The following is a 22927-nucleotide window of genomic DNA, read 5'->3' on the forward strand; positions in this document are numbered from 1 at the left end:
AAACAAAATAATGCATTACAGTACAATACAACACATTACATCACAGTTGTATTCTGTCATTTGAGAATTTTTATTAGCCTGCTTTTACACTGGGGCGTCGCTATTTTTAGCAGCGTTTTGCCATCATTTTTGCAGAGGTTTTCAGGCCGCTAGTGGGGCATTTTTAACCCCCTGCTAGCAGACGAAAAAAGGTTAAGATGACCCACAAAGCGCTGCTGCTGCGGTGCTTTGCCGGTGATTCGGCGGCGCTGCCATTCATTTCAATGGGCAGGGTTTGGTGGGAGAAACCACCAGAGGGGCACACGTATTCCACACACCCAGAAATGTGGGACAAAACTCAGTAAGAGAGCACATTTTCAGTAAACCAGATATCAGACACTTGGGTTTAAACCTACTACTTGTAGTATGTAGTATTCTCATTTTTTAAATCCCCCGACAGGGAGCTTTAAAAGCATAACCGGTTTGGAACAATATGCATAGAAATTCAAGAAACAGGATCCAGATAGAAGTTACTATTTTACCAGCTTCCCAAAAACACGTTTTCTACCTCACAGGAGTTGGAGATCCAAAAATGTAAAGAAAATCATTTTTAAAAGTTTAAATGGCATTTTAATGCTGGGCAATGTTTTCCAGTTACATAATTTTTTAGGCTAATAAATGTATCAGTAAATTATTTTATTAATTATTTCCATGGCATATTTAAAGTGTTCATTACCCCAACATTCCCATATTCCTGACAGGTGTCTGCTGTACCATGTTCTCGTATTAACCACTTGACTATCGGAAGATTTACCCCCCCCCCCCTTGTGATTAGGCCACTTTTTGTGATATGGCACTGCAAGGTCATGCAACGCTATACCCAAATAAAATGTATGTGATTTTTTCCCCAGAAATAAAGCTTTCTTTTGGTGCTATTTGATCACTATTGCATTTATTATTTGTTGCGCTATAAACAAAAAAGTCTGACAATTCTTTAAAAAATATATATATTTTTTACTTGCTGAAATAAAACATATCCAATACATTTAAAAAAAAATCTAATTTCTTCATAAATTTAGGCCAAAATGTATTCTGCTCAATGTTTTTGGTAAAAAAAAATCCTAATAAGCACAGATTGACTGGTTTATGCGAACGTTATAGCATCTACAAACAACTATGGGATATATACTGGAATTTTTTTTTCTACTATTAATGGCAGCTATTAGCGACTTATAGTGGGACTGCGATAATGCAGTGGACAATCTGACACTAAATGACACTTTTGACACTTTGCAGGAACCAGTGACACTTATATAGTGATCAGTGCTAAACATATGCACTGTCACTGTACTAATGACACTGGGTGGGAAGGGGTTAAACATCTAGGGCGATCAAAGGGTTAATTGTGTGCCTAGCCAGTGTATGTATTTACTATGTGTGCTGCTTTTACTCGGGGAACAGATGAATTTTAGTTCCTGCTGTGCAGGAACCCAAAATCTATTCCTTCCCCCCTGTTAGAACAGGACTCTGCCTTGTTTACATAGTTCCATTGAGGTTAGTGCGGCGATCTCCCCTCACTGAGCTATTGTGTTCGGACAGGGGGACTGCACCCTGCCAGAACATACTGATCAGCACTCACAGCCTCTAGTTTTCCAGAATGCTCGTTCGATAGCAGGGAGCTCTACACACAGGCCGCATGTACCAAGTGTCATTTCTTTCTGCTGCCGCAATCCTCTGCTATCAGTATGAATCACTTCTGACACCCAAAAAAAAGTAATGACAGAAGAGGGAGCTCCAGCAGATTTGTTCCTGTGCACTGTGTGAAGGGGAATGTGTCCCCTCCCTCCAGTCAGCTCTCAGCCCACGTACACGCGGTCGGAGATTTTGCCAACCAAATCCATCGGATTTTGCCCGTCGGATTTAGTCCGACGGATTGTGTCCGAAACTGTTGCATACACACGGTCGGGCCAAGTTGACGAAAAATCCGATCTTTCAGAACGTGATGACGTAATTTCGTTACGATGGGACTACATTCAGGCTAGTAGCCAATAGCTTTGATGTAGGAATTTGATCTGAGCATGCCTGGCACTTGGTCCGATGAAAATGCTCTACACATGATCGGGTTAGGTCGGTCTGGCAAAGTTGGTCGGGAAATATTTCCAACATGTTGGAAAATTGGGTCGGACGGAGATTCGGACGGAATCAGTCCGATGCATAACACACACAGTCGGATTATCTGACGACACGGTCCAATAAGACTCATTCCGACAGATTCTCCGACCGTGTGTACAAGGGCTTAGAGCTCTCCTCTCTGAGCTCTGCAGAGTGTCATTTCAACTCTTTGCCCCTTGTTTTCTCAGACAAGCTTTATAAATTCAGCACTTTGATCGGACGTAAAGAAGATGCAGATACATAGTTATATAGTTAGTATAGTTAAGGTGGAATAAAGACACCAGTCCATCCAGTTCAACCTGAGTGAGTGTGGGTGCGTGTCTACAATTGTCCCTATCCCTGTACATTGTGTCTCAAAATAGATAAATAGGTACGACTTATGTAGGAGGATTTATTTAATCTCTGTGTATTACCTGAGGCCAGTCAGTTCACTGGGTATATGTAAATGTTTACAACAGCTTTAATGCAGAGAATGCATTAAGGTAAAAAAAAAAAAGAACTCTGGCCTTTACACCACTTTAAAGCTGTGCACTATGCGGGGCTGCTGATATGTTAGGGAAACCCATACTTTATTCAGCTCATATAAAACAGTAAGCACTGAACATTCTGCTCCGAGACTTAGGCCTCATTTACACAGCCAAATCAGCTGTGGTTTGTCAAGTATATTACAAAAGCTATACCTATGAGGCCAGGAAGCCAGTACAAAGCAATTACAGGCTGACAGTTGCCGCAGCGGTCTGCCGTGTTTGGAAGTGATCACGCAAAGAGCGATTACCTATGGTTATGGACAGATGATTGCCCCACGAAAGCAAGTAACTTGTGTCCAGGGACAATCATCTGTTCCTAACTGCGGGTAAACACTGGCTGTGCAAAGGAGTGCTTAGCCTTGATGTCTGTAGTACACCACAACAGAATGTCCATCATTGGTATACAAAAAACCCTGATGTTCGAGGCCACACCTTTAAATTCATCACACTAATCCAATCCCCCCCAAACCTTCCAAGGGAATTTCGGGCTCACAGGGTTACAACATGTCCAATATTTGCAGGTGAACCATATGCAGTCTTTTTAGAATTTGACCATTTTGCCATTTTCCTTGTTCTAGCTACAATATGACATGCTACCTATCCATCTTCTCAAAGTCAGCCCCGGCTGAGCAAAGTGATCCAAAGTTACATTGTGAAGTTTAGAGAAAAGTGACATAATGGTGTAATGTCTGTTTGGTATTTGATAGAACTGGATAACAATTTTGTGTAAGACGGTAACCCTTGAAAATAATAGCCGCACCAGCTGAAAGCAGACAGCTCATTTAAAAACTAAAGTCAAAAATGACAAATGCCTTTAGGAAATTGTTTGGCCCTTTTTTCCAGGAGTCTAATGTTATCTTATATCAAACAAGGAAAAAATGAGTGTAACCTCAGAGGCACAGATTACCAACAAGCACATGCAAGCTCAGGACGGCATTCCTCGGGAGCACTGAACATGAAGAATTATTGCTCCCAACCTTTGAAAACAGCAATAATGCATAAACAGTGAAGACAAATAAAAGATGAACGGGACTATAAGCATCCTGTGTATGACACTGAGGACCATTCATCATGTTGTCACACTTATCCTCTGCGAGATACAAATCACTTGTTATGGTGGAATATAATGATGATCAAGCAGTAGCCGACTGTACACTGATTAATCAGCTAATAGAATAACACTACAGACAGCGATGATCTTCTTATTATATCTGAGCATTTAATTAAAAATACTAGAGAGGAAAATGTGCTAAGTGGGAAGCTTTCCAATACAGCTCTTTTCTAAATCTTACTCAGCTAAAATCCTCTAGAACATAACCTGAGTTTTAATGCCATTAGTCAAAGCTAAACTCCCTATGAGTTTGTTCTAGACACTTTTTTGTGTTTTTACCACAGAGATGCTGTACTCAAGCACACTTCAAGATCAAAACTTTCTGCCTTATTTCACTTGTAAAATTTAGGGATGAGTTGCTCCACAGTAGCTGAAGCTACCGAGGGGCAGGTAGGAATTGTTTATAGTTCATTTATGACTATGACATGCCGTGAGAATCACTATTTTTTTGCTTAGAATAAAGATCACGATTCTTAGTGTAACATCATCTTTTACATTATTAGGGCTGAAACAACTAATCGATTATGAAATTAATCGATTACTATTTTCATAATCAATTAATCAGCCAGTAACACAATGGGGTTAAAAAAAAACTAAAAAAAGCCCTTTATAGTACAAAAAGAGCAAATAATCACTACTGTAAATATTACTTTCACAGTTCTACAGTAAAAAAATTAACCCCTTACAGTAGTTATTATCTGCTTTTTTTCTACTATAAAGGGCTCATTTTAGTTTTTGTTAACCCCATTATGTTACTAAACGTCTTAGACCTGGTTCACATCTATGTGTTTTATGGTGCTTTTTGCAGAAACGCACTACAGTTCATTTACATGGTTTCCTATGGGACACATTCACATCTGAAAGGGTCGGGGACTTTTAACACACAATGGTGCTTTTATTAGTTCAATATACTTCAATGGAGAAGCTGCAGAAAAGCATGTAATGCATTTTTGCAGCAATTTTTGTTTTTTCATCTGCCCCCAAAAAAATGCAAAAAATGAAAATTGCAGTAAAATCATGTGCACAAAAATCAAAACGTACAGCAAAAAGAACTGCAGAAACAGATCAAAAGCAAACTGCATAGGTGTGTACCGAGCCTTATGCTGGCCACATGGATCAATTTTCAGATGAGAATATTCAGACGAAAAATCTTTGGCAATTCGCTGAATGAAAGAATTTTGTTTGACATTTTCACTTGTTTTTACCATTTTGTTTTTAAAATGAATATTTCCTGAACGAAAATCACATGCACTGTCTGAAAATTCCTTTGACTAAGAAGTTTTCTATTATTTCCAAATTTTCCCATCACTGTGGTTGAAAATGAACATCAATTTGACCCACTTTTTTTTTAAGGTTATTAACCGATTAATCGAAACAATAATCGGCCAACTAATTGATTATGAAAATAATCGTTAGTTGCAGCCCTACACATTATACAAAAAAATTGGGCTAACTTTACTGTTTAGTTTTTCCCAAAAAATTGCGCTTGAAAGACTGCTGAGCAAATACAGTGTGACATAAAATATTGCAACAACTGCCATTTTATTCTCTAGGGTCTCTGATATATATATATGTATATGTATATATATATATATATATATATATATATATATGTATGTGTGTGTGTGTATTTGTATATATATATATATATATATATATATATATATATATATATATATATATATATATATATATATATATATACATATATATATATATCAGAGACCCTAGAGAATAAAATGGCAGTTGTTGCAATATTTTATGTCACACTGTATTTGCTCAGCAGTCTTTCAAGCGCAATTTTTTGGGAAAAACTATATATATATATATTAGATAGATATAGATATATAATGTTTGGGGGTTCTAAGTAATTTTCTAGCAAAAAAATACTGATTTTAACTTGTAAGCAATAAGTGTCAGAAAAAGGCTTAGTCTTTAAGTAGTTAAACTAACCTCATTTACAGACCAAAGTTCATTCCTTTGATCTAAATGAACCAAATGATACATTGTTATCCATATAGTTATCTCTCACACAGAGCACTGGATTTTGACATTCCTGGTTCACCCCGTGACCCATGGCAGATTTTGTATGAGGCAAAGGCGTTGATTGGCTGCCTCTGCCAAAGTATCAGATTAATGCCTCAAAATAAGTTGGCTAAAACCAGCCATACATGGGCTTTAGCAAAATGGCAGCCTCCAGCAAGAAGAAACAGGAACAATGCTGGAGACAATCTAATGTAATATTCTCACAAATTATCTTTACATTTCAATCTGTAGCAGCTGTAAGTTCCTAAAATTGTTTTAAAAAGTTCAATACCACACGGCATTTTGGAGGCATATTGTTTATCCCTGTGGTACAGATCGCCCCGAGAAATTTAATTTCCTTCTTGTGCTATTGGCTGATATCTGCAGCAAATCAAATTTAGGCATCCCCTGCTACAGAAACTTCATTTTTGGTGAACTAAGAGTTAACTACTTCTAAAGTGATGCAGGCCCTTTAGAAAAGAAAACAGTAGGAATCTACAACACATTTTTACAACTTTAAATGTACATATATCACCCAGAGGGGATTGTTTTTTTTCTCATATAAAGTGGACTTACACTTCAAAGTGGAACTAAACTTGACTAATAAAAAACTGCAACTAGGCAGCTCTTTAGGCCCCTTTCACACTGGGGCGGTGCGGCATCGGTGGTAAAGCGCTGCTATTTTTAGCGGTGCTTTATCTTCGTTTTAGCGGCGGTCTGCCGCTAAAAAGGGTTAAAACCGCCCGCAAAGCGCCGCTGTAGCAGCACTTTGCTGGTGGTATAGCCGTGCTGCCCCACTGATTTCAATGGGTAGGAGCGGTTTAGGAGCGATGAATACACCGCTCCTTTCACTGCTCCCAAGATGCGGCTAGCAGGACTTTTTTCACCGTCCTGCTAGCGCACCGCTCCAGTGTGAAAGCCCTCCGGCTTTCACACTGGAGTGAAAGGGGGCGGTTTTTTCAGGTGCTACACAGGCACTATTTTTAGCGCTGTAGCGCCTGAAAACCGCCCCAGTGTGAAAGGGGCCTTACAGCAGAGGAGACATGCTAAGTCTTCTCTGCAATAACAAACACTTACCTGTCTGCTCACAGTCTTCTCTTTAATGCACACTGAGCTGTGCGGAACAGTCCAGCTGTGCCAAAATGACAGACTCCCGGGTGTATGCACTCCCAGACCAGCCAATCAACAGGCTGAAAACCCTGCACCTGGAAGTAGCTGGGGAGAAGATGACAGAGCGCTGGCGAGGGATTAATCACCACATTGCGGGAATGAGGAGGTAAGCATTTCTGTGAGTTTAGTCACACTGTAACCACTTGCCGACCGTATAACTTAGATATACAGTGGCAAAGTGGCACAGCTGTGTCGGATCACATACCTAGCAGGGATGAGTCGAACACCCCCCCCCCCCCCCCCCCCCGGTTCAGTTACGGACAAATTATTTGTGTGAACATGCAAACACCATTAAACTCTATGGGACACGAACGTGAAAAATCAAAAGTACTCATTTTAAAGGATTATATGCAAGTTATTGCCATAAAAAGTGTTTGGAGACCTGGGTCCTGCCCCAGGGAGGGGACATATATCAATGCAAAAAAGTTTTAAAATGGCTGTTTTTTCAGCGATTTTAATAATGCTTAAAGTGAAACAAAAAAAAATGAAATATTCCTTTAAAGATCGTGCCTGGGGGGTGCTCTTCTGCCAGTCTGCCTGTAAAGTAGCGCATTTTTCCCATGTTTAGAACAGTAGCGCAGCAAAATTACATTTCTAAACGGAAAAATTTTATTTAAAATTGCTCAAGGCTGTAATGTAGATCCTGGCAATATGCAAAAAAAATCATTGTAAAAAACAACGTAAGTTTCCACCAGAAGTCCTTACCAGGCCCTTCAGGTCTGGTATGGATATTAAGGGGAACTCCACGCCAATTTTGTTTTTAAAAATGGCGTAGGGGTGCCCCCCAAAACAAATCTAGGTGTTGGTAGTGCCACAACACTGTAACCCTGCACAGTTACTCTCGTTGGGTGCAGGAAGGGGTCCTGCTGTTAAATATTGTTTCAAAAATTGTAATTACATGGCCCTGGTAAACAGGGGCAGAAACATTGGACCTTAGGTGTTGGTTGTTACCTAAACACTTTAACCCCTCGCAGTTACTCTTGTTGGGTGCAGGAAGGGGTCCTTCTGTTAAGTATTTCAAAAATTGTAATTACATGCCCCTGTTAAACAGGGGTAGAAAAAATGGGCCTTGGGTGGTGGTGGTGCCCTAAATCAAAAATATTGTTGGAAGCTAGCATCATCATGATTAAGGAGGAATAGAATAGGGAGCATAGGCAGTCTTCAAGGGATCCCAGATCCATAGCAAATTCAATCAGTTACATCAGCATCAGGTGCTTGATAGCTGCTGATCCAGGACTGATTAATTTTTATAAATGTGAGCCTATAAGCGCAGTCTGTGGACAGGTGCACTCTTTGATCCATTAGAAACCCTCCAGCAGCACTAAATGTGCGTTTAGAAAGGACGCTAGTTGCAGGACAGGCCAGTAGCTCAACTGCATATTGAGCATGTTCTGGCCAGTGGTCCAACCTCAAGACCCAGTAACTCAGTGGGTGCTCTGTTGGAAAGGTCTCCAAGTCTGCTCTTGCCCTTAGCTATTCCTGCACCATATAATGCAGACCCTGGCGATGGTTGCTGGAACCTTGGCGCTGAGGACAGAAAAATAGTTTAAAGGCATCAGTCAGCCAGCCATCTTCTCCACCGGTCTTCCTGACCGAACTAAGCTTCAAAAACACGTTGTCCAGCACCAGGAAATGGTAACCGGGGATCTGGAAATGCATTACACACACTTTTCTTCCAGGCCTCCTGAAGATGTTTTATCCTCTGCTCCCTCTGCTAAAGGCAGGATGCGTTCGGCAACCTTACCCTTGTAACGTGGATCAAGAAGAGTTGCCTGCCAGTAATGATCCCTCTCCTTAATACCACAAATCCTAGGGTCCTTTCGCAGGCTTTGCAGAATCAGGGAGGCCATGCAGCGTAAGTTTGCAGAGGCATTCAATTTTGAGTCTTCTGGGTCATTAAGGATCACATTATCCTTAACTACCTCCTCCCAGCCACATACAACTCCTTGGATTTATGGGGACTGAAACGGATCCCTTGAAGACTGCTGCGTGTTATCTTCGACATTCATGCTGACAGAATCCTCCTCCTCTTTCTTTGTGTTTGGCAGACCCGAAGAAATGCTATCTGGATAAAGGGGGCCTTGAGAGGAAAGGAAGTCCTCCTTTTCCTCCCGCTGTTCTGCCTCAAGTGCCTTGTCCATAATTCCATGAAGTGTGTGCTCCAGCAGGAAGACTAAAGGGGCCGTGTCACTGATGCATGCATTGTCGCTGCTCACCATCCTTGTGGCCTCCTCAAATGGTGACAGGACAGTGCATGCATCCTTGATCGGTAGCCATTGTCGTGGCAAAAAGAAGCCAGGCTCCCCTGACCCTGTTCTGGTGCCATACTTGCACAGGTACTCATTGATGGCCTTCTGCTGTGTGTGCAGCCGCTGCAGCATTGCCAACGTTGAGTTCAACCTGGTGGTCATGTCACAAAGGAGGCGGTTGATGGGCAGTTTGCATTCCATTTGAATATCAGCCAGGTCAAGAAAAGCTGAACCACCAAATTCAGGATGTGTGCCAAACATGGAACAATAAATGGCGTTTTGGAACCTGCCACTGTGGTACAGCACATTTCACAAATTCACAAAAGGGGGTGGAATGTGTCTACCAGCTGAAAAGGCAGCAGTTGCAGTGCTAGCAATTTGGCCAAGCCAGCATTTAGACACTGAGCATGTGGATGGCTGGACCAAATTTCTTTTTACGGTTCAACATCTGGGGTAGGGAAATTTGCCTGCTGAAATCAACTGGTGGTGTACTGCTAGCAGATTGGCTGCAAGTACTTGTGACACCTATTGCTATACCTTCATTCCTCTCAGTGCAGGTTTTTGAGAGGACTGGAGGTATAGTATGGTTTGAGATCCCAGATGAGGAGCAAGGCCTTTGCTTTTTTCTATGATGTGGGTCTTTCTATGCAGAGTTTATATATGTTTGGTACAGGGAGAACGGTGATCTGCCTATGTAAACAAGCGGTTCTGTCAGTACAAAAGGCATGGATCCTGTGTCTCTGCAAAGCAGGGGCACCGATCCAGGCCTTCTCCTAGTACAGGCATGTCCAAAGTTTTGAACGGCCCACCTGGTCTTTCGCAATTTAGTGTGCCGCGGGAGTAGGGCTGTCAGATGAGCCCGATCCCTGGCACTGTGAGAAGCTCCGTGAGCTTCAAAAGTGAAAGTAAAGTGCAGAGGAGTGTGCTGTGCTCTCTGCTTCCCCCTACAGTGCAGTACCCAGCTGAATGAGGAAGCTGCAAAGGTACTTTACTATGCTACAAGCTAAATTAGTGTTAAAAAGGGCTTTATTCATGTGTGTGTTTGTGTGTGTGTGTGTGTGTGTGTGTGTGCACATGTATGTCTGTATGTGTGTGTGTGTGTGTGTGTGTGTGTCTGTATGTGTGTGTGTGTGCACATGTATCTGAATGTGTGCACATGTGTCTGTATGTGTGTGTGTGTGCACATGTCTGTATGTGTGTGTGTGTGTGCACATGTGTCTGTATGTATGTGTGTGTGTGCATATGTGTCTGTCTGTATGTGTGTGTGTGAACATGTGTCTGTATGTATGTGTGTGTGCACATGTGTCTGTATGTGTGTGTGCACATGTGTCTTTATGTGTGTGTGCACATGTGTCTGTATGTATGTGTGTGTGTGCACATGTGTCTATGTATGTGTGTGTGCACATGTGTCTGTCTGTATGTATGTCTGTATGTGTGTGCATTTATGTCTGTATGTATGTGTGTGTGCACATGTGTCTGTATGTATGTCTGTGTGTGCATGTATGTGTATGCGTATGTCTGTATGAATGTGTGTGTGCACATGTGTCTGTATGTCTGTATGTGTGTGCATGTATGTCTGTATCTGTGTGTGCACATGTGTCTGTATGTATGTCTGTATGCATGTGTCTGTATGTATGTGTGTGTGTGCGCATGTATCTGTATGTGTCTGAGTGTATGTGTATGCATGTGTCTGTATGCATGTGTACACATGTGTATGCATGTGTCTATATGTATATCTGTATGTGTGTATGTATGTATGTATGTGTGTGTGCACATGTGTCTGTATGTGTGTGTGCACATGTGTCTGTATGTATGTCTGTATGTGTGTGCATATATGTCTGTATGTATGTGTATATGCATGTGTCTATGTGTGTGTGCGGCGTGCATTTGTCTGTATGTGTGTCTGCATGTGTGTGCACGTGTCTGTGTGTATGTTACTTCTTTTAATCCGGACCCCCCCCCTCATTCTTATACCACCAAAACTGCTTTTGTAGGGCTTGTGTGTGATATTAGCCAGGACTGCTGCTCCTCTGAAAAGCAATCCATGCACAGATCTCTTTTCAGAGGCATTTGAATGGCGGTAAAGAGGCATTATGTTGCCTCCTCACCACCTGTTTTAAGCCCGTAAATGCAACATCTGTGTGGCTGCGTACTGTGTGTAGGGCAGCCCATTCATTTCACTCACAAAAATGCAGGGAAAGAAGTTCCTGAGCTTTTTTTTTTTTAATTGCACTGCACCAAAAGCACCCTACATTTTCCAATGTGTGGGGTACCATTAAGAATTAACGGTACCCCCTAAAGTGCAGAGCATTCGTCTGTGTGTTGGGAACGAGTGCAGCAAGAGAATTCTTGTTGGGCCGTGTATTAGTGATCGGATGGACACACTTAGACCGAATTTTCAATGGTTCAAAGAATGTCAGACAAAATGGTCGGCCCTCGTGCATGTTCACTTCATCAAATCTAGCCCTCTTTGAAACAAGTTTGGGCACCCCTGCCCTAGTACACGTACCTTCCCCACAGTGAGAAAACATCAGCTAGGCACACAGTTAACCCTTTGATCATCCATGATGTAAACCTCTTCCCAGCCAGTGTCATTAGTACAGTGACAATGTATATTTTTTAGCACTAATCACTGTATTAGTGTCACTGGTTCTCAAAAAGTGTCAAAAGTGTCTGTTAGTGTTTGACTTGTCCGCCTGCAATATCGCAGTCCCACTGATCACCTCCATTACTAGTAAAAATGTAATTATCCCACAGTTTGTAGATGCTATAAATTTTGTGCAAACAAATCAATATACGCTTATTAGTATTTTTTTTTTACCAAAAATATGTAGCAGAATACATAATAGACTAAATTTATGAAGACATTTACATTTTTACATTTTTTATTGGATGTTTTTTATACCAGAAAGTAAAAAATTTATTTTTTTTCAAAATTGCCACTTTTTTTTTTGTGCAAAAAAAAACAAAACGCAGAGGTGATCAAATACCACCAAAAGAAAGCTCTCTCTGTGGGAAAAGAGGACCTCATTTTAATTGGGTACAGTATTGCACAATCACGCAATTGTCAGTTAAAGTAACGCAGTGCCGTATTACAAAAAATAGTCTGGTCATGAAGGGGGGTAAATCTTCGGGGGCTGAAGTGGTTAAACATCACTTTAATCTGTCTGTTTGCCATCACTTGGTTTATTTTTCTCTGTGAAATCTAGTAATGAACAATGAATAACTGCTGCCTTTCAAAAAGGAGAACAGAGCTAACCAAATTTTTATCCTATTAACAGCAACTTATTAACCTTTTGCTTTTTATCTAGATAAGATTAGATAAACAGAGTTGATTACATGCTGCTTCTTTAAACTATATACACCATTATGCATGAAAGGCAACAATTCAAAAGTAATCATTTGTTTATAATTGGCTAATTGGCTTTTCTAAATAAGGTTGACTACATGTAGACATGCGATATATATCACCAGATACAGGTGATCAAAGGTATATGTAGACTTTAGAGGTGGTCAGAGACATAATCAACCTTACCTCCGGCACCAAAGTAGTATGGCGCTTTCACAAATGCAAGCACTGAAAAAACAGCAAACCCACAAGATCTTGGTAAACTAGCCAAGTATTTCCCGTGGGAACAGTCTGGCCTAAATCAGTGGGTATTAAAGCCTAAAGCTGGCCATACATGGATCGAAATTCAGCTGGCTCAGCAGGGACTGGCCGTACACAAGGTGATCCATCGATGGATTTTTAAATAACGATTACAGCTGGTGGCTTCAGTCCCTAACAGTATTCATTGCGTTCTGCCAGCTGGGAGGACTCCCCGTATCCCCAAACCCCCCCCGCCAGCAGAACACAATAGCGCTGCGGAAGGCATTACTCCATCAACACTGGCTGTATTGATGGGAGATTATAGAGATTTTATTTCCTTTTTTTTCCACCCATAGGGGAAGGAAAGATATTTGAATAATCTACGGGCTTCCTAAGTTTACTAAATAATAAAATAGTTAAGGAAACTTGATGTATGAATAAAGGAGGGGACCTTTCGATCATCCACTTGTCCTGTTTCTTTTAACCACTTCCCACCCGGCCAATGCATATATACGGCCGGGTGGGAGCCGTCTACTCCTGATAGGACGTTCAGGAACGTCATTCAGGAGTAGCGGGATCGCGCGCGCGCGCAGCGGCGCGATCCCGATGTGCTCGTGTCACCCGGACACGGCACATCTCAGATCGGCAGGAGGGCTCTGTGATTGGCCCTCCTGATCACATGACAGCCGTGTCCAATCACGGCCGTCATGTGATGTAAACAAACAGCCGGTTGCTAGGCAATCGGCTCTCCTCTCCTCACACAGAAGTCACCGCTGAGGAGAGGAGAGCAGAACGCTGCAGCCGGCTGATGATCAGTGAGTATGGGCTGCTTTTTACAGCTTTTTACTCACTGATCATCAGTGTAGTGTAAACACACAACACACCACACAGTACAAACACAGTCCCCACATATGTCCCCAAAACACACATGTCCCCAAAACATACATGTCCCCAAATAATAAAAACACATGTCCCTAATAATAAAAACATGTCCCCCACATATGTCCCACTAAAATCACATGTCCCAATGATTATCTGCACACATATGTACGTGATCACCTGCACACATATGTACATGATCATTTGCGTACATATGTCCGTGATCACACAAACCAATTATTATACACTTAACGGAATTTTTTTTACCAAAAACATGTAGCAGAATACATTTTGGCTTAAATTTATGACAAAATTTGATTTTATTGGATTTCTTTTCAAATAGAAAAAAGAAAATATTGTTTTTTTTCCAAATTTCCGCTATTTTTGCGCTTATATCGCAAAAAAAAAAAAAACGGAGTCGTGAATAAATAACACCAAAATAAAGCTCTATTTGTGCGAACAAAATGATAACAATTTCATTTGGGTACAGTGTAGCATGACCGCGCAATTGTCACTGAAAGCGCTAGAGCGCTGAAAGCTGAAAATTGGGCTGGGAAGGAAGGGGGTGAAAGTGCCCTGTATTGTAGTGGTTAAAGAAGCTGTAGTACAACTTCTATGAATGGAGGAACTGGATGGAAAGGGTGGGCATAATTGGGCATTCTTGATGAGTGCCTGTGACAGTTCCCTTAATTCTTTTAACCCCTGCCGAACCAGATGTTTATGGCGGCAGGGTGAAGGCAATGGAGGGGAACATTTTCTGCTAAATGAGGACACAGCAGCACAAGAGACACATCACAAAGGTAAGTAATATTCCCTGTACTTGGGCTTTAATGCTGAGAGGCCGCATATATGTGACCCTATGTAAACACTGTTCTATGCTGAGAGCATGAGCGCAATGACAACTCTCACTCATTGTTCTGTATCAGGACAATAAATACAAGATCAGGCTACAGAACTCTGCCCCCTCACTTCTCCATAACAGGGAGATGACTGAGAACTATGTAGCTGATAAAAGCCAGCCCTGGCAGACAGCACAGAAAGTCATCAGCTCACTAGATTTCTGCTTTGACCAACAGATTACATATCCTTTCAATTAAAATTGTATCAACAAGTCTTGATTTTTTTTTTTTTTTTTTTTTTTTAGATTTCAGTCATTTTTTACTTTTCATACTGTTTATGGTTAAGTAACAGTCACACAATGGTCACGGAACAGTAATTTGCAAGGTTCAGCATGAAACACCAGAGTATGCCGCCTGTAGCTTTTCTCATAGAATTCAGAGAGCCTGAAATCTCTGGATGGTGAGTTAAACAGTACCCCTGTTTGACTGCACCTGTTGAGTATCATATCATTGGACTTACCCACATGGCAGCATATTGCCTCCTAGCATCATCAACTTACTTCCTTTATAAACATGAGATCAGGTGGCATTTAAAAGGAATACCGTCTTACGTCATTGTATTTATGATGTATTTTATAAAGAGTGTTAGCCCAAATAACACACACATATGGATGTACTCTGTGTGAGCGTGTGTATGTACAATATATATCTATATATTCTTAGGGTGCTTGCATGCTGATGCTATACATATTAGAAAATATTCACTCCTACTCAGATGTACTTCATTGACAGTGATACTGGCACATGTGGCCACCCATAATGGCCCCTTCAAAACGTTTCTAATTATGTTAATTCTGCTGTACACCTAGTTGCTTCAATTTTGGAAACTGTAAAAGAGATTTCACACAGCATGTGACTATCAATCACCTAGCTTCCACCCAAGGTGCTTGTTTTTCTTCCCACATATGCCCACGCCTATCTCTTTCAATGAAGGACTCCTCAGGTTCCTTACCGAGTCAAATATTTTCACAGCTGTGGCTTTTTACAAGGAACCTTCTGCTTCTTTTTGCTCACTGATAACATACAAGGGTAGAAGGTGACAATCTGTGATTACTGGCCATTCCTTTGTAGATAACATTACCAACACTCATGGATAGTTAATCATCTGGGCAAACTGACACACTTTGTGTTACCACTGGTACCTTTCAAAGAAGTGATTCAATTAAATGTGTGAAACCTGAAATCACCTACAATATTAATCTGATTCTCTCCAGCAATATAATCTGTAAATGATTCCCTAAATGTAGAACTGAACTGCTACATAAATAAAAATGGCATTCAGAAACAGATTTGATCCAACTCTAGATGTTGCTGTGACTACCAAAATATTGGATATAGTAAGGGGTACTGCCACACAAAACTCTGGGCCCCCACCTCCGTGATGGAAGAAATGTCTTTCACTTTAGCTGAAACAGTCTGACCAAACCTTAGCATCTTTTCAATAAGTATATTGGAGGCAAAGACAATCTCTTGATTGTTCTATCACTGATCAACCTATGATCATATTCTGATTTGTATGGCCAGCATTTATAACCATTTGTAGACTCTGGTATTTTGACACTGTCCTGAAGAATCTGTAAAGCAGGTAAGAATATCTATGTAGATAAGGAGTGCATTTGTAGATACAAAAAACAAACTGTACAGCTTTCCAAACCCAAACCCTGGCTGAAAAACCCTCAGAGATGACCCACCCACCCTGCCTTGTTACTAGGACATTGCTAAGAGACTCCCAGCTGCTCACAAGAGCGAGCTTCTCAAACTTGCAAACTCAGACACAGACATGGTCCACTATCTTCTACTGTAATTTGGGAGAAAAAGTGCATGTGAGGGGGTATGAATTGGATAAAGAGCTTGTGTTTATGAAGATGGGGGTGAGTAGTAACAACTGGCAGTGTTTTTTCGCAATGTTTTATGTTTTATCTTATAATAACAACAAGCCAGGACAGGGGGTGTCATCTCTTCAAGAGGTCCACACCTACAGCAAGGGCATTATTCAGCTTTAGTCAAAGCTGCACAGTTTGTGAAGGAGGTTATAATCTCTGGGAGTTTTTTGGCCAGGCGTCAGGAAGTAAGTTACAAGTCTACAAGTGCATTACCCAACTTTAGTCAAGACTGTACAGTTTTTTTTTATCTACGGGTACCCGTTACCTGCATAGGCAGTTTTTTGGTAAAGTTGAGCTAACCCTTTATAAGAAATGTGACTTTACTGTATAAAGCATATAATAGTTACATAGTTAAATGGTAGGTGAGGTTGAAAAAAGACACAAGTCCATCAAGTCTAACCAACTGTATGTGTGTGATTATATGTCAGTATTACATTGTATATTCCTGTATGTTGTGGTCATTCAGGTGTTTAATAGTTTACTATCGATGCCCCCCGCTGAGTAAAGAACCCTCTACGTAGTTTAAAGTGGGGTACCCCCTAAAAAAAAAAAATTAAAAGTCAGCAGCTACAAATACTGCAGCTGCTGGCTTTTAATAATCGGACACTTACCTGCCCCAGGGTCCAGCGATGCGGGGGAACGAAGCCCCCCCCTCGATCCCCGCTCCGCGGCGCCGTCATGCATACTGTGGGCACCCGGCTGTGGCTTCACAGCCGGGCACCCACTGCGCATGCGCGAGCGGCGCAGGGCGCCGTGATACGCCGTACAGTCACCTGGGACACATGACAGGTCCCAGGTGAATGTGCGGCGCGAGGGGAAGTGATGTCACCAGCCCGGGCAATGAGGAAGGCAGATTACGAGGGACCCCCTAGCAACCGGTATTTAGAGGTGAGTAAAAAAATTTTTTTTTGCCAATTATTTTTTTATTTATTTTTTTTACGAATTTTAAGCAGTTTTAATTTTTTGGTGGCAACCCCACTTTAAGGTTAAATCTCTTTTCTTCTCATTTTAATGAGTGGCTACGTGAGACAAAGATAAACTTATTTGGTTCAGATGGTGTCAAGCGTGTGAGCGGGAACCAGGCAAGGAGTACAAAGACAAGTGTGTCTTGCCTACAGTCAAGTATGGTGGTGGGAGTGTCATGGTCTGGGGCTGCATGAGTGTTGCTGGCACTGGGGAACTACAGTTCATTGAAGGAACCATGAATGCCAACATCTACTGTAACATACTGAAGCAGAGCATGATCAGCAGCAGGGTAGTATTCCAACATGATAACGACCCCAAACACACCTCCAAGACGACCACTGCCTTGCTAAAGAAGCTGAGGGTAAAGGTGATGGACTGGCCAAGAATGTCTCCAGACCTAAACCCTATTGAGCATCTGTGGGGCATCCCCCGTTGTCTTCTGGGACATGTGTGTGTCCCAGAAGACAAGCTGACCATTCACAAAGCGCTGCTCAACTCGCACATGCGCAGTCGTAAATCTCCCTTAGTTGGAATGGCGGCGCCTGCATCTGATCCGATGAATGGATCGGCCTTGGGGGACTGACATTGCGGGCTCCCTGGACATATAAGTGTCCTTATTAAAAGTCAGCAGCTACAGTGTTTGCAGCTGCTGACTTAATACATTTTAGCTGGAACACCGCTTTAAGGCAGTGCTAGAAAATAAAGGTGGCCACACAAAATATTGACACATTGGGCCCAATTTGGACATTTTCACTTAGGGGTGGACTCACTTTTGTTGCCAGTGGTTTAGACTTTAATGGCTGTGTGTTGAGTTTTGAGGGGACAGCAAATTTACACTGTTATACAAGCTGTACACTCACTACTTTAATATATTTTAATGCAAAAACACACTATATATAACCCAAATTTTGTGTAAGTATAAAATCTAAGTATAAAAAAGTATAAAAGATGGTGTTACACAGGAACTAGGTAACTAACATGTTACACTTTAAAACTGCATGCACTCATGATAATTAAAAATCTCCATGGGCTACACTTTAAAAATGTTTACAGGTTACCAGTTTAGAGTTACAGAGGAGGTCTATAGCACTAGAATTATTGCTTTCGCTGTAACACGTGTGGTGCAAACACAGTTTACATATGTGTGTGCGACCTACGTATGTGTTCACTTCTGCGTGCAAGCATGGAAAGATGGGGGCGTGTTAAAAGAAATATATTATTTAGGTTTTTTTTACACTTTTTTTTTTTCTATAAGACCCCAGATCTCTCCTCTACCTTAAAAAGCATAAGTTAAAAAAAAAAAAAAAAAATAATAATTAATCTAATGCTTTACAAAAAAAGAAAAAGTGTTTACATCTACCCTAACCGGAGGGATGTCATGACATGGCTTCTGGCCTCCTAGACCATAGAGACGATAATCTGGTGGCACTGCCAGATCAGACCAGGCTCCCAGATTGCATGGAGAGCCTACAGAAGCTCTGGTGGGTGGCGTGAGGGGGCTTTCCCGCCCACAATCTGTAAAAGCAATCCAATCAGCCGCTAGGATTGCTTTTAGATAAAAAAAAAGCATTGCCAGCTGTTAAAAAAAAAAATACCGGGAGGTATAGTGTACAGTTGCAGCCATAACCCCAATATAACCACTTAAAGCCAATCACATACTTGTTATTGTTTATAAAGCTTTGTTTTATTTTTTATTTTTATTAAAATAACAAACATGTTATGCTTACCTGCTCTATGTAACAGTTTTGCACATCGCAGCCCTGATCCTCCTCTTTTCGGTTCCCCAGCTGGAGCTTCTGGCTCCTCCCCCCACGAGTGCCCCTATAGCAAGCTCTCCCCTGAGGCCCATAACCGCCCCCCACCCCCCTCGCTCACTCTTCACTGGCTGTGACTAACAGTCAATAGCCCCCACTGCTGTATCTGAGCCAATGAAGAGGGAGAGGCCCTATAGAGTCTCTGCTCGTGCACATCGCTGGATCAAGAAAGTATCGGGGGGGGGGGAGGGGGTGCTGTGTGGGGGGGCTGCGTGGGGAGCTGCATGCAGGTTATTTTACCTTACTGCATTGAATGCATAAAGGTAAAAACCCTTCTGCTTTTACAACCACTTTAATATTTACTGATAATGGTTTCTGCCAAACACTGCATCCAAAAAAACACAATACGCACACAAATTCTACAAATGTAGCTAATATTTAGTGTATTGATTACTGTCTATAGTTTATTACAAACATGAAACCTTACTGGGTGAAAAAAAAAATGCAGCGATCAAGTACATGGTCACACAGATTTCATGGCAAGCGATGTGTGGAGCCCATTAGCATGGACGATGTTGTTGGAATGAATATAATGTTGCCATTCTGAAGTGATCCTGCTGTGCATGTGTCAATGTAAATTTGCGGCCTAAGTGCATTTGCTATTAAAATCATGTAAGGAATAAGCACATGCACATGTCCCCATACTTAGGGTATTGTGATTATGTAGATGATAAGAACAAGTACATGGCATGTATAGTTAATTATGTGCAAAACACCATTTGCACAGCAAAGTGAGCATTGAGCACATTAAAAGGTCACATGCAAGCCATGCTTGGATAGTGCCATGTCTGTAAAAAATATGCAAAAATATGCAGATCTCCTTGGCTCCCAGGTCAAATCTTTAAGTTAGTATTCACACCTGAATATAGCGTTTTCAGGCAGAAAATCGTGCAATTTTACAGTGATTTTGTGGCGTTTTTTGCAGCGTTTTTACCACGATTTTGCTGCGTTTTTTACCGCGTTTTGCCACGATTTTGTGCAGGGCAAAAGGTCACCAATGTAAAAAGAAGAAAAACGCCCAAATCTGCTCGATTCGAGCGACAAAAAAGGGTCCAGAACTTGTTTGAGCTTCAGGCGTAGGGCTTCAGGCGACTTGGAGTGGAGATGTGAACCATCTCCATTGAGAATAATAGATTTTTTCCCCTCCAGCGTTTTGTAGCTTCAGACTTCAAGCTACAAAACGCTCTGGCGTGAATGGGGCCTAAGAAAACAGTAGGTATGACTTTTATGAGATAATGTCTACAGTCCTTTATTGCTACAGATTTAATGTTGTTCAAACTCCAAATAAGCAAACATGAATAAATCACATGTATTAATTAGGAATAACAAAAATGCACCTATCACACTTCTCACAAAGAGTACGCTTTCTGACAACACCTACAACTGGTTTTCTCTCCAGAAGGAAGGGGCCAACTTTATTCAGGCATTATCCAAGGACAACATCTACTACCTTGACTGGAATGCCCCTCGAGGAGGAAACAACCCTGAAAATCCTGGTGCCTGTGCATTGCTTGGCTGTGTTCACAAACATCTGACACAGCTCATCTCCTTTTGCAGCCTCTCATCTTATCACTTAGTAAAATTGCTGCTGTCTGATCACTGGGGAATGGGGATTGAGAAAATGTTTCCTCCTATTTGCAGCAGACTGATGATGTCACCAAAGCCTACACAAAGTCTCTTGCCTGGAGCACAAGAACTGCTCTTTATTAAAAACATACTTTTTTTGGAAAATGATACTGTTGTTGTATATGGTAATATGCTAATATTGGTAATATGTTAGAAAACTTTTAATATTTCCATACATTCTTAAATACTTATTTTCATATCTGTTTTATGTGTTACAATGGAAATCACCATTATAAATGGTAAGTATGAGGCTATGTTCACACTGATCCAACACAGAAATCGCACAACTTCCGATCTGACTGTTCCCTGAGACTTCAGGTCTGGCTTCCATACGACTTCAAAGAATGGGATCCGATTTTCATCAGACTTTAAGATGATTGTGACTACTTTGATCAATCAAAAAAAAAATCCTTTGTCTCTGCGCCCAGCCCGTGACCTCACAGACCCATCATGCCGAGTCCGTAATGTCACAAGGGGGCGGGATCTCAGGGTGACGTCACCGCATGGCCACACTCCATGGCTATACAAGAACTGCCAGACATGGGGAGCGCTTTTTAAATTTCCATTGGGTCCGCGGTGACGGAGGAAGAAGACATCAGTGGAGGAACCGGAGAAAGAAGACATCGGTGGAAGAGCCAGAGAAAGAAGACAATGGTGGAGGAACCAGAGTGAGAAGACATCGCTGGAGGAACCGGAAAAAGATGACATCATGATTGGAGCTATGATGGGGGACATTCTTCATTTAAAAAAAAAGGACTTGTCAAAACCGTTTCTTGTTTTTTGTAACACTACGTTGCTTGTTTTAGGTGAATGGGTAGGGGTACAATGTACCCTATACTTATTCACATGGGGGGGGGCGGGATCCAGGGGCCCTCTTTCTTAAAGGGGGCTTCCAGATTCCAAAAAAAACCCTGTCCACAAACCCCCATAACCACTGTCCAGGGTTGTGAGGAAGAGGCCCTTGTCCCCATCAACAAGGTGCTTGTTGAGGGCATGTGGCCTGGTATGATTCAGGAGTGGGGAGTGCTTGCTTGACCCCCCTCCTTTCCTGACCTGCCGGGCTGCATGCTCGGTTAAGGGTCTGATATGGTCTTGGGGGAGGGCCCCCACACCATTTAAAAAAAAAATTGGCATGGGGTTCCCCCTCAAGATCCATACCAGACTCAAAGCGCCTGGTAGGGATTTGGGCGGGGAGGCAGGAACCTTTTTTAAACGAAACACAGTTAAAGCGGGAGTAAACCCAGTTTCAAAAAACACTTACATTCCCGGCATGCCGGAAATGCTAACTTTCACATTGGTTGTGCTCTCAACCAAACTTTCAAACCATCCAATGGCTGGTGTCATAACTGATCACATGTGCAGCATTATGGCAGTTGAAGAATTATTAGAGCCCAAGATGGCAGCTTCCTTGACTGAAAATGATAGGAGGGTTTACTTCCACTTCAAGACATTGATTTTGACATGTCATGCGACTTGTGCTCTCAGAGTCGAAGTGCATATCGGACCAGTGTGAACCAGCTGAGTCTCTCTAAATTCAACTAGAAGTGCTAAATAAGCCAGGTAGCTGAATTCATGTCCAGGTACAGCCAAGTATTTTCTAATACCATAATTACTTAAAGTGGTGTTCCACCAAAAAAAAAAACCATGAACGTGCCTAAAAAAATAAAAACTCACCTCTAAATGGCTGTTGCTAGGAGGCCCCTCGTAGTCTGCCTCCTTCAGTGCCTGGGCTCTTGATGTCACTTCCCCTTTGGCGCAGGAAGGGCTCAGCTCTTCCCCCTGCCTCTTGTCAATCATCTGGGACACGTGACAGGTCCCAGATGATTGTGCGGCCAATCACGGCACGTGGCGCTGCTCGCACATGTGAAGCCACAGCGGGCGCCCACAGTTACAATGCCGGCGCGCTGAACAGAGAGGGAGACTAGCAGGGCTTCAATCTCCTGCATCGTTGGACCCTGGGACAGGTAAATGTCCAGTTATTAAAAGTCAGCAGCTGCAGTTTTTGTAGCTGCTGACTTTTATTTTTATTTTTTTAAGT

The 22927-nt window shown here is 41.9% G+C and overlaps 1 protein-coding gene across 2 annotated transcripts in view; it reads right to left on the reverse strand.

Annotated features, from left to right (window-relative positions):
- The window catches only part of TRABD2A (TraB domain containing 2A), a 156710-nt gene that overhangs the window by 94184 nt on the left and 39599 nt on the right, over window positions 1-22927 (reverse strand). The gene's annotated exons all lie outside the window — the stretch shown is intronic.

This window comes from Lithobates pipiens, unplaced genomic scaffold (genome assembly GCF_037356315.1).
Source record: "Lithobates pipiens isolate NorthernLeopardFrog02 unplaced genomic scaffold, aLitPip1_a1.2 Scaffold_13, whole genome shotgun sequence".
NCBI lineage: Eukaryota > Metazoa > Chordata > Amphibia > Anura > Ranidae > Lithobates > Lithobates pipiens.